Raw genomic sequence first — 9,412 nt, 5'->3', positions numbered from 1 at the left:
GCACTCCAGCCTGGGAGAGAGAGAGAGAGTGCATCAAAAAAAAAAAAAAAAAAAAAAAAATTGGGTTATAGAGGGAGGGAATAACAAAAGTGCCTTCCTTCAATGTGGGGTCAAAATTTAAGGAGTGAAATATTCCAAAAATAACTGGATTCATAGTTTCTAAGCATTTCACTCATGGGACCACATGATTAGACAGAGGTATAATTCAATGTATGGGAATATTTTGGCCTGTTTTCCTAATAATAGTTTCTGGAATTTAATGCTATATTGATATAAAATGAGGAGCCAACTTTAGCATTTTCTTGACTGTCAAACTTAGGGTCATCGGAATGGCAGTTTTAGTATATGTGTTGTATTAGAGGAGGCATTGGCGGAATCGTTTGGGAGGATTATCAGAGTAACGGGGGCGAACTGGGAGGGGAACTGTGAGCCGTGTTCATTAACAATTGTTGTTTACTGAGTTAATTTGTATTGTCATAGGTACTTTTATTTTTCAGCGTTTCTTAACTCTGCTGCTTCCACCCCACCCCCGACATCCATTGCTTCCCAGTAGAAAAGGAAGAAGCCTGTTCTTGTAGATGGAACAGTCATCACTTGCTTGTTGCAAACTCTGTGATAATCCTTTGTTACTCAAGTGAAGACTATTATACTGAAGGGGTAACTCGTGATAGTTACATTTTCTGGATAAAAAAATCAGATAAGTTATTAACAAAAGATTGGGGGGGCCCAAGTTCAGATAGAAAAATACGGGTACTTCCAGGCCATTTTTGTTGTTTCTGTGGAGAATACTGAAGAATATTTCATGTCAGCACCATCTGGGAACCTTGGAAGTGTGGTCCTGGAGCTCGTGGCCAGGGCAGCATGGCATCAGGAGGGCAGCACACGCCCTGAAAGTGCGGATGGGCCAAGGCTCCCGCGCATCTGCACAGGGCTGGGCTTCACCACATGCTGTCCAGCCTGTGTTTTTGTGTGACGAAAGAACCTGTATAAATATATTGCCTTAATATTCTTGGATATCAGGAAGTTCACTTTTGATATTAAACTTAAAAAAAACAAACCCCTCTGCCTTAGGAAACTCAGGTCTGTAAAAGTGTCTGACAGACATTGAAGCTGAGCTTGCCAACACTAGAGGTGGAACCTCCCATAGGATTAAGAGTTTTTATTTTTTTCAAAGGGGGAAGAATATTTTGGCCTTTCTGAGGGTGTTTTGGAATCTTTGTTTCTCTTCTTGTTTGGTTTGATGATTAATTATTAATCCCTCACTTGGTGCAGAGCTGATACTGAATGAATGGTTGTTGACGGCCTTAGCTTTCCATAGATGCCCTGCATCCACTGTTCGCAGGGGTTCCTTCCTAAAACTACGAAGTGAAGTTACTCACAGAAACCTACTGAGTCAGTGAACCTGGGAAGAAATTCTTGCTGGGGAGGCAGTTGCCTTTTTAAGGAGAAGACATTTGAAGAGGTCACCTTGGTGTCAGAGGGACCACGAGATAGATGGATGCACAAAATATATGGTTTCTTACGTTCTAAGAATAAGGCCAAAATATTTCTAAAACTATATTTGCTCTTACCTCAGTGTATCAGTTCGTTCTTGCATTGCTATAAAGAACTGAGACTAGTAGTTTACAAAGAAAAGAGGTTTAATTGGCTTATGGTTCTGCAGGCTGTACAGGAAGCATGGCTGGGGAGGCCGCAGGAAACTGACAATCATTGCAGAAGGTGAAGGGGAAGCAGGCACATCCTACATGTTGGGAGCAGGAGGAAGACAGCAAAGGGGGTGGTGCCACACACTTTTAAACAACCAGATCTCATGAGAACTCACTCACTATCATGAGAACAGCAAGGGGAATATCCACCCCCATGACCAAATCACCTCCCACCAGGCCCTCCTCCAGCACTGGGAATTACAGTTTGACATGAGATTTGGGCAGGAACATAAATCCAAACCATGTTAACCAGCTATCCTTATGGAAACATAGTCTATTTGTGGTAGTAATAATAGGTAATGTGTACTGGCAGCTGTTCTCTTCCAGTTGCTGCTTTTGTGTGCTTTACACAAATCAACGAATCTCATACTTTATTTTTCAGTGCGGGGATCCCTGACCCCCGGGCTGTGGTCTGCAGCCTGTTAGGAACTGGGCCGCACAGCAGTAGGTGAGCGGTACAAGTGAGCATTACTGGCTGAGCCCTGCCTCCTGTCAAATCAGTGGCAGCATTAGAGTCTCATAGGAGCTCAAACCCTGTTGTGAACTGTGCGTGTGAGGGATCTAGGTTGTGTGATCCTTATGAGAATCTGACTAAATGCCTTGTGATCTGAGGTGGAGCAGTTTCATCCCGAAACCACTCCCCCACCCCCCGTCCATGGACAAATTGTCTTCCACAAAACCAGACCCTAGTGCCAAAAAGGTTGGGGACCATTGTTTTAGTGCTTTGGAGTCATTACTGGAACAGTGTCAAACACTAGTATTACACCAGTGTGTAGAATTCTAGGTAACAGAATTTACTGTGTGTGGAATTGTTCCTGTTTCTGAATATTTATCAAAAATGTGGGATACGGCCAGGCGCGGTGGCTCATACCTGTAATCCCAGCATTTTGGGAGGCTGAGGCGGGTGGATCACTTGAGGTCAGGAGTTCGAGATCAGCTTGGCCAACATGGTGAAACCCTGTGTCTACTAAAAATACAAAAACTAGCCAGGCAGTAGTGGCGTGCTCCTGTAATCCCAGCTACTCAGGAGGCTGAGACAGGAGAATCGCTTGAACTTTGGAGGCAGAGGTTGCAGTGAGCCAAGATTGTGCCATTGCACTCTAGCCTGGGCGACAGAACGAGACTCCATCTCAAAAAAAAGTGGGATACTTTTTCTGTGGCTCATGCCTGTAATTGCTGCACTTTGGGAGACTGAGGCAGGAGAACTGCTTAAGCCCAGGAGTTTGAGACCAGCCTGGGCAACATGATGAGACTATCACTTTGATGAACCAACTGTACAGGACAAGAAGAATTTTCAAAACCATGGACTGGGTTCTCTCAATGCTTATTTCTCTCTTCATCTGTGTGTATCATGTCTGCAGCAATTGAGCAGCTCTTTCCTAATGGGCTGAATTAGAAGTGAAATTTACATTATATATAGATCTTGATCATACGATTTAAAAAATCTCTTTTTCTCCATCAACCCTTCCCCGTCATGGAACCTGCCCCAGCTGAAAATTGGGAGTTGTATTCCTAAGGAAGTCGGGGAAGGACACAGTGGGGAACAGCCAGCAGTTTCTGCTGAGGTCCCAGATATCCACATGCATCTGTCTTCCCCTCCATAGAAAACTCTCACCTATTCCTTAAGGAAAATGGCCCTAGTATCACATTCGTTTCCTTCCACTCGGTCAGATTCAGGATCTCTGGATGATGGGCCCTTTTCTCTTTTAGGGCCGGATGTGCCTATTACGGTCTTGCAATCTGTTAGCTGAAACAGACGAGCTCTCTGCCTCTAACACACCATGTGCCACACTGCTGTAGTAGAAATCGGGACCATCAAGTCCCCCTGTACCCCCTGCACTGGCGGCCAGTACGTTTCCTTTTCACTGTCTGGCAACCCGTGTTCTGCCCTCCGGGAGTGCTCTTGCCCGGGATCTTTTGGGGCCATGGCTTTGCCTTCTGAAAGGGTCTTCTCTGTACCACATCAGGGGCGGATACTGGAGAGGATGGGCTTCCAGCACCCGCTTCCTGGGAGGATTTGGGGTCTGGGTGTTGTTTTGAGGACTGAATAGTCACAGCTTTTTATAGGCCAGCGTTAAGGTTTCTGTAGAGATATATGTCTCTCAGGACTTTCGTAGCCCTCTAGTCTGCTTCTGATTGGTTCCATGTGAGTAACCATCAAGATCTTGTCTAGACAGTTTTTCAGCCTAAAAACTCTGGTCTTTTAAAGGCCTCAACGCTCTGCCATTCCCTTCCCTCCCAATTTAATAGCAACTCCCTTGGGCCAAATGAAACTGTGGGCTTGGGTGGAAGGCCAGGCCCTTAATCATGTCTTTGGCACAAGACTTCTGGGCTCTATGCGGTGAAGCCTTTGTCTTATCTCCTGCTGGGGCTGCAGGGACCGCCCCATAGGCTCAACTTAGATTGCTGGTTGCTGACACAGAGCTCCTTTCTAATCAAATCTGTATTCTTTTCCACTTTCTTGAGACTAGTTAGCTTTAGTTGGAGGTCATTTCTCTTTGATTGAACCTTGCTGACAGTGTCATGGACTGGCAAACACTGACATTTTGAATTTTCAGAGCTGTCTCCTTTGAGGATAGAGCTTCTAAGAGACACCAGGTCTACCTCCCAACATGTAGAAGGTCAGGACTCCATCAAAGGCTTTGCTGCGGCAATCAGCAGTTGAGAACCTGTGAGACCTGTGTCTTTGCCAGCAATCCCCTGCCCATCTCCTCCATATCAGGCTGTATTTTTATTCCTTGTTTCTGGTGGCATACATATAATCTGAGACCTAGCACCCCCGATTCAGGTACCAGTTCCTAGGTCAATTAGGATTAGGTTTCACTGTGTGCAACAGATACCCGAAAATAGAAGTCGCTTGAACAGAATGGAAGTTTATTTTTTTCTCCTGCAAATGAGATAGACTGAGATGGGAAGTCCAGCGTTGGTGTGTTGGCTCACGTGTCAAGGGCCCAATTGAGTTGCTCAGCCACCTTCAGCACATGTCCAGGATGGCGATCCCAGTGTTTATGTTTTTACTTGAGCCAGTAAGCAGAAGGAAGGCGTAAAGAAGCCACATCCCCGTTCTTCAAGGGACAGAAGTTGCATATGGCCTTTTTGTTTATATGTTATGAACAGGACCTAGTCACATGACCTACAAACAAGGCTGGGAAATAAATGTGGTCTTTATAGCAGGCATCCATGGATCTAACTGGAAACCAGGCTTCTATCACTAAGGAGGAGAGGAGGGTAGACACTGGAAGACAATTAGGATTCTGCCTCAGGAATGTACTTTCGGTTTTTCAGACTATCAAGAAAAATACCTGGAGGCCCTGAAAGTAGTATACCTTCTCATAGTGCCAGGGCCTACCAGATTTAGGATCACAGGTGAAGATAATTGTTTGACTTATAACACTGCTTTTGTTTCAGTGCTTACTCAAGGTAATTAGAGGAATTTTTTTTTTAGGTGTTTACACATCTAGGTGGATTTAGAGATTTCTGACAGATTTTTGAGGACATGATATTTTCTTCTTTGCAAATCCAGCTGAGCTACCATGGTACTGGTGTAGAGAGCTTTCTTTTGATCTCTCTGGGCATGCGAGTGGCTTGTCTTAGAGCATGAACCCCCACTGCCTTCACCTTGTGCCTCCACCCCACAAATTTGGAAGCATGTTTGTGATTGAGTAGAGGGGAGAGCACTCTGAGGAGAGGAAGCAGCACAGAGCAATGTGGGTGCCGCTTGCTGATGACTGAGTCCCCTCTACCCCCAGAGTCAAAAGTCAAAACCCCATGAGTGATGCTCTTTCCCCAGGAATCTGACTTGTGCCACCCAACTCATTTGCTTAGAAAAGGTCATTTCCTCCTTTATCCCAGGCTCCAGCCATTTTCTCTGACATGTCTTCCTGACCGTGAATTGCTTTTCCACACTATTGCCAGGGTAACACCTTCCGGATGCCGTATGTGTTAATCTGTTTCCATATTGCTATAAAGAACTAACCAAGACTGAGTCATTTATAAAGGAAAGAGGTTTAACTGAATCACAGTTCAGCATGGCTGGGGAGGCCTCAGGAAACTTACAATCATGGTGGAAGGCGAAGGGGAAGCAAGGCACCTTCTTCACAAGGCGGCAGGAAGGAGAATGAACACAGGAGGAACTACCAAACACTTACAAAACCATCAGATCTCGTGAGAACTCACTATCACAAGAACGGCATGGGAGAAACCACCCCCATGATCCAATTACCTCCATCCAGTCTCTCCCTTGGCCCCCGGGGATTATGGCGATTACAGGGATTATGATTCAAGATGAGATTTGTGTGGAGACACAGGGCCTAACCATATCACCATGCTCTGTGTATTGCCGGTTTTGTTTCATGCCAGAGGTCTTTATTTTTCTGTGCTATTTCCTGGTAGGTTTCCCTGTGAGCAGTTAGCTCAGCCAGTTAGGTAAAGTCTCAGGGACATGGGTCCAGTCCGTGTCTGTGTCTGGGACAGTGAACTTCCCTTTGTTCCAGGCTCACATCCCACAGCTACAGCTCAGGAATCCCTTTGCAAATGTGAGCTATTGGTGGTGGTAGGGTCTAGGGAAGGGGGTGTGGACCAGCCACTGCAAATCCATTGTCACTGCAGGAAAAGCCCCTCCCAGAGTTCACTCTGCCTTGACATGGTGGGAGTGTGGCACTTTCCGTTTAATCTCCTGATCAATGACAACCCTCTAGAGACAGCATGAGGCTAGACTGAAACATAGGAGCTTGGGGTAACTGAGTCATTGTGCTATTTTTGGAATCATCTTTTATTTGGCCGATAGCATCTTTTTTGATTGACTCATATCAAATCTCCATGTGAGAGTGAAATGACGTGAAACCACAATGTGTGGTGAGCAGATGAGCATAACCTTGCTCATGCTGATTTCCTTCGTATACTTGTGCAATCTGAATGAACTGGCCAAGGGTTGGACGTTTTGTATTTGTAAATAATATTTTAGATTTTCTTATTGAATAAGCTGATTTCTCATTTGTCACCGTTTGAGTCCCTTGGTGTTTCAGGCTTAGATTTGACTTCTTTGCCCCATGGGATAAACAGTTCTGAAGCACCCCCTGTATACCGGGCACCGTGTTAGGCACTGGAGAGGTGTCCTGGCGGCTCAGGCAGCGTCCATGCCTGACAGCGCATTTGCAGAAGCAGATCCTAGTGCATGTGCCAGTTTGTAAAGTTGCATACACTGTTCTTAGTCTGAGCATTGGGGCTTTAGGCAGAAATGAAGTGGGCTCAGTGATATAGGAGAGATGTGCAGGGTTTGTTTTTGTTTTTGCAGTTACTGTGTGTTGGGCCTTGTTCCTGATGCTGTAATCTAGTAGGGAATCTAGTAGGGAAAATGCTGGAACCAAGACTATCATCCACTAGCTCTGTGACCTTGACAGTCTCTCCTCCCTGGGCCTTACTGTCTTCAGCTGTGAAATCAGAGGTGTTGGAACACTAGACGCTCTCCAGGCACCTTCAGCTCACCTCCTTTGACCTGGTGATGCCCCCACACCAGAGCCTTCACCAACCAGCCTTTCTATCTCTCAGTGACCTCCGGTGCTTTTAGATGGCTGAGCTAGTTTTGTGAATCAGCCTCATGTGAGTTGAGGAAACATTGTATGGGAGACAGTTGACTTTTCTCCAAATGAAGGAGAAGAAAAGGAAACACAATCCCTTAAAATATATATGTTTTTTTAAATGGGAAGGGGGACAGGATTGCACTGGGGAGAATAGCTACAGTCATTTAAGAAAGATAGTATTTCGATTTCAGAGTTTGGGGCCAACCCCAGCTTTTCAGCTTCGTGTGCACCTACCTAGTCAGTCCCAAATATCTTTTCCCCCATTTCTTCCCTTCTGGTTCTGTGCTGCTAACTGACTCAACTCTGCACCCTCCTCCCCTGAAATCGAGGCCCGAGAGGACAGAAATTGGGCTGGAACTAATTTAATGGCTGAGTGACCTCACAGTAGAGAAACAGCCGGATCCTAATAGGGGTCTTTGTCTACATTTCCACTCTGGCTGGTAGCATGCCAGTCAAGAGTCAAGCTGGAGACACAGGTGGAAGCGATTAGACCTGTCATAAAGTTTGAAAAATTGATTCTGGAGGCGAAGTGAATAGATTGAGCTTGACAGTGTTGTCCTAAAGATTCTAAGGGAAAATTCTGTAGTTTAATTTGAAATCCCTTGATTATTCATTAGCTTTCCAGATGGCTTTTGTTGATGTTTTCCATATTAATGCCTGTATTGTGTTATTGGTGTACTCTTAATGTGCACACAGGTAATGAGCAAAGAATAAATACATTGGTAAGTGTCCCAAATTAATGGGATATTAGCGTAATTGTGAAATAAAGGGTTTTTAAAGAAGTCGATTCCTTGGGATAATTAGCACGAATTTTTTTTATGTGTCAGTTTGGTACTTTAAAAGTGAAAATTATTGGAGAATTAAAAAAAAAAACCTTCATTTTAATGTTTACTTCTAAAGTTTAAAATATAACTTTGGCCTTTGACTTTGGCAACGGTTGTGACCGAAGGGTTATTCTGGCAAGTTCTCCATCAAATTTTTTTTGTTGTTCCAATTCAACACCTGAATAAGTTAACCTTTCACATGCCAAGCTCCTGAAGTTGAATTATTTTGTGGCCTGGTATTTTTCAGAGAAGCTTCTATATTGTTAGTGTTCTTGGTGGTTTGTTTTCATATTCTGTAACTGATTTTTTAAGTAGGGTAGAGTTATTGTGATGTTCACCATTTTATGGTGGTGATATGTGTTCTATTTAGGTGACATTTTCATTAGAACTGAGCTGTCCCAGTGTCCTCTCTGCGTTGCCGTTGATGTCCTCATCATTTTGGGGTACAGTAACAAAGTACTATGAACTGAACGGCCTATAAACAACAGAAATTTGTTTCTTACCGTTCTGGAGGCTGGAAGTCTGAGATCAAGGTGCTACCCAGCTTAGTCAAATTCTCTTCCGGATTGCAGACTGCTGACTTTTTTTTTGTGAGACGGAATCTCACTCTGTGGCCCAGGCTGGAGTGCAGTGGCAGGATCTCGGCTCATTGCAACCTCTGTCTCCGGGGATCAAGCAATTCTCCTGCCTCGGCCTCCTGAGCCGGTGGGATTACAGGCTTGCGCCACCAAACCCAGCTGATTTTTTTTTTTTTGTATTTTTAGTAGAGACGGGGTTTCACCATGTTGGCCAGGCTGGTCTCGAACCCCTGACCCCAAATGATCCACCTGCCTCAGCCTCTCAAAGTGCTGGGATTACAGGCATGAGCCACCAGACCCTGCTGACTGCTGACTTCTTGTATCCACACATGGCAGAAAGAGGGTGAGAGAGCTCTCAGTGGTCCTCAGATAGAAGGGCACTAATCCCATTAGTGAGGGCTTCACCCTCATGACTTTATCACCCCTAAAAGTGATTACCATCACATTGGGGATTAGGATTTCAACACATGAATTTTGACAGAGGGTTGGGGAGGGAACACACACATTCAGTCCATTGCAGTTAAATATCATTTTACTATTGGACAACTTGAAGCATCCCAAGTTTGACTGCACAGAACAGCAGGAGTGAATGTCACCTGGAGTGGAGTGAACATGTCCTCCTTCAGGGTAGAGCAAGCTGCCCAGCCATGGCAGGGACTCTGCTGAAGCTCTTTCAAACCCACAGCACTCATCTCTCTCTCTCTCTCTTTTTTTTTTTTTTTTTT

General features: G+C 44.9%; 1 protein-coding gene across 1 annotated transcript in view; it reads left to right on the top strand.

Annotated features, from left to right (window-relative positions):
• Nucleotides 1–9,412, top strand: part of HLCS (holocarboxylase synthetase (biotin-(proprionyl-CoA-carboxylase (ATP-hydrolysing)) ligase)) — a 245,775-nt gene that overhangs the window by 82,801 nt on the left and 153,562 nt on the right. The window lies entirely within an intron of this gene.

Source organism: Mandrillus leucophaeus, unplaced genomic scaffold (assembly GCF_000951045.1).
Source record: "Mandrillus leucophaeus isolate KB7577 unplaced genomic scaffold, Mleu.le_1.0 Scaffold315, whole genome shotgun sequence".
Lineage (NCBI taxonomy): Eukaryota > Metazoa > Chordata > Mammalia > Primates > Cercopithecidae > Mandrillus > Mandrillus leucophaeus.
This window is presented reverse-complemented; position numbering and strand designations above follow the sequence as displayed.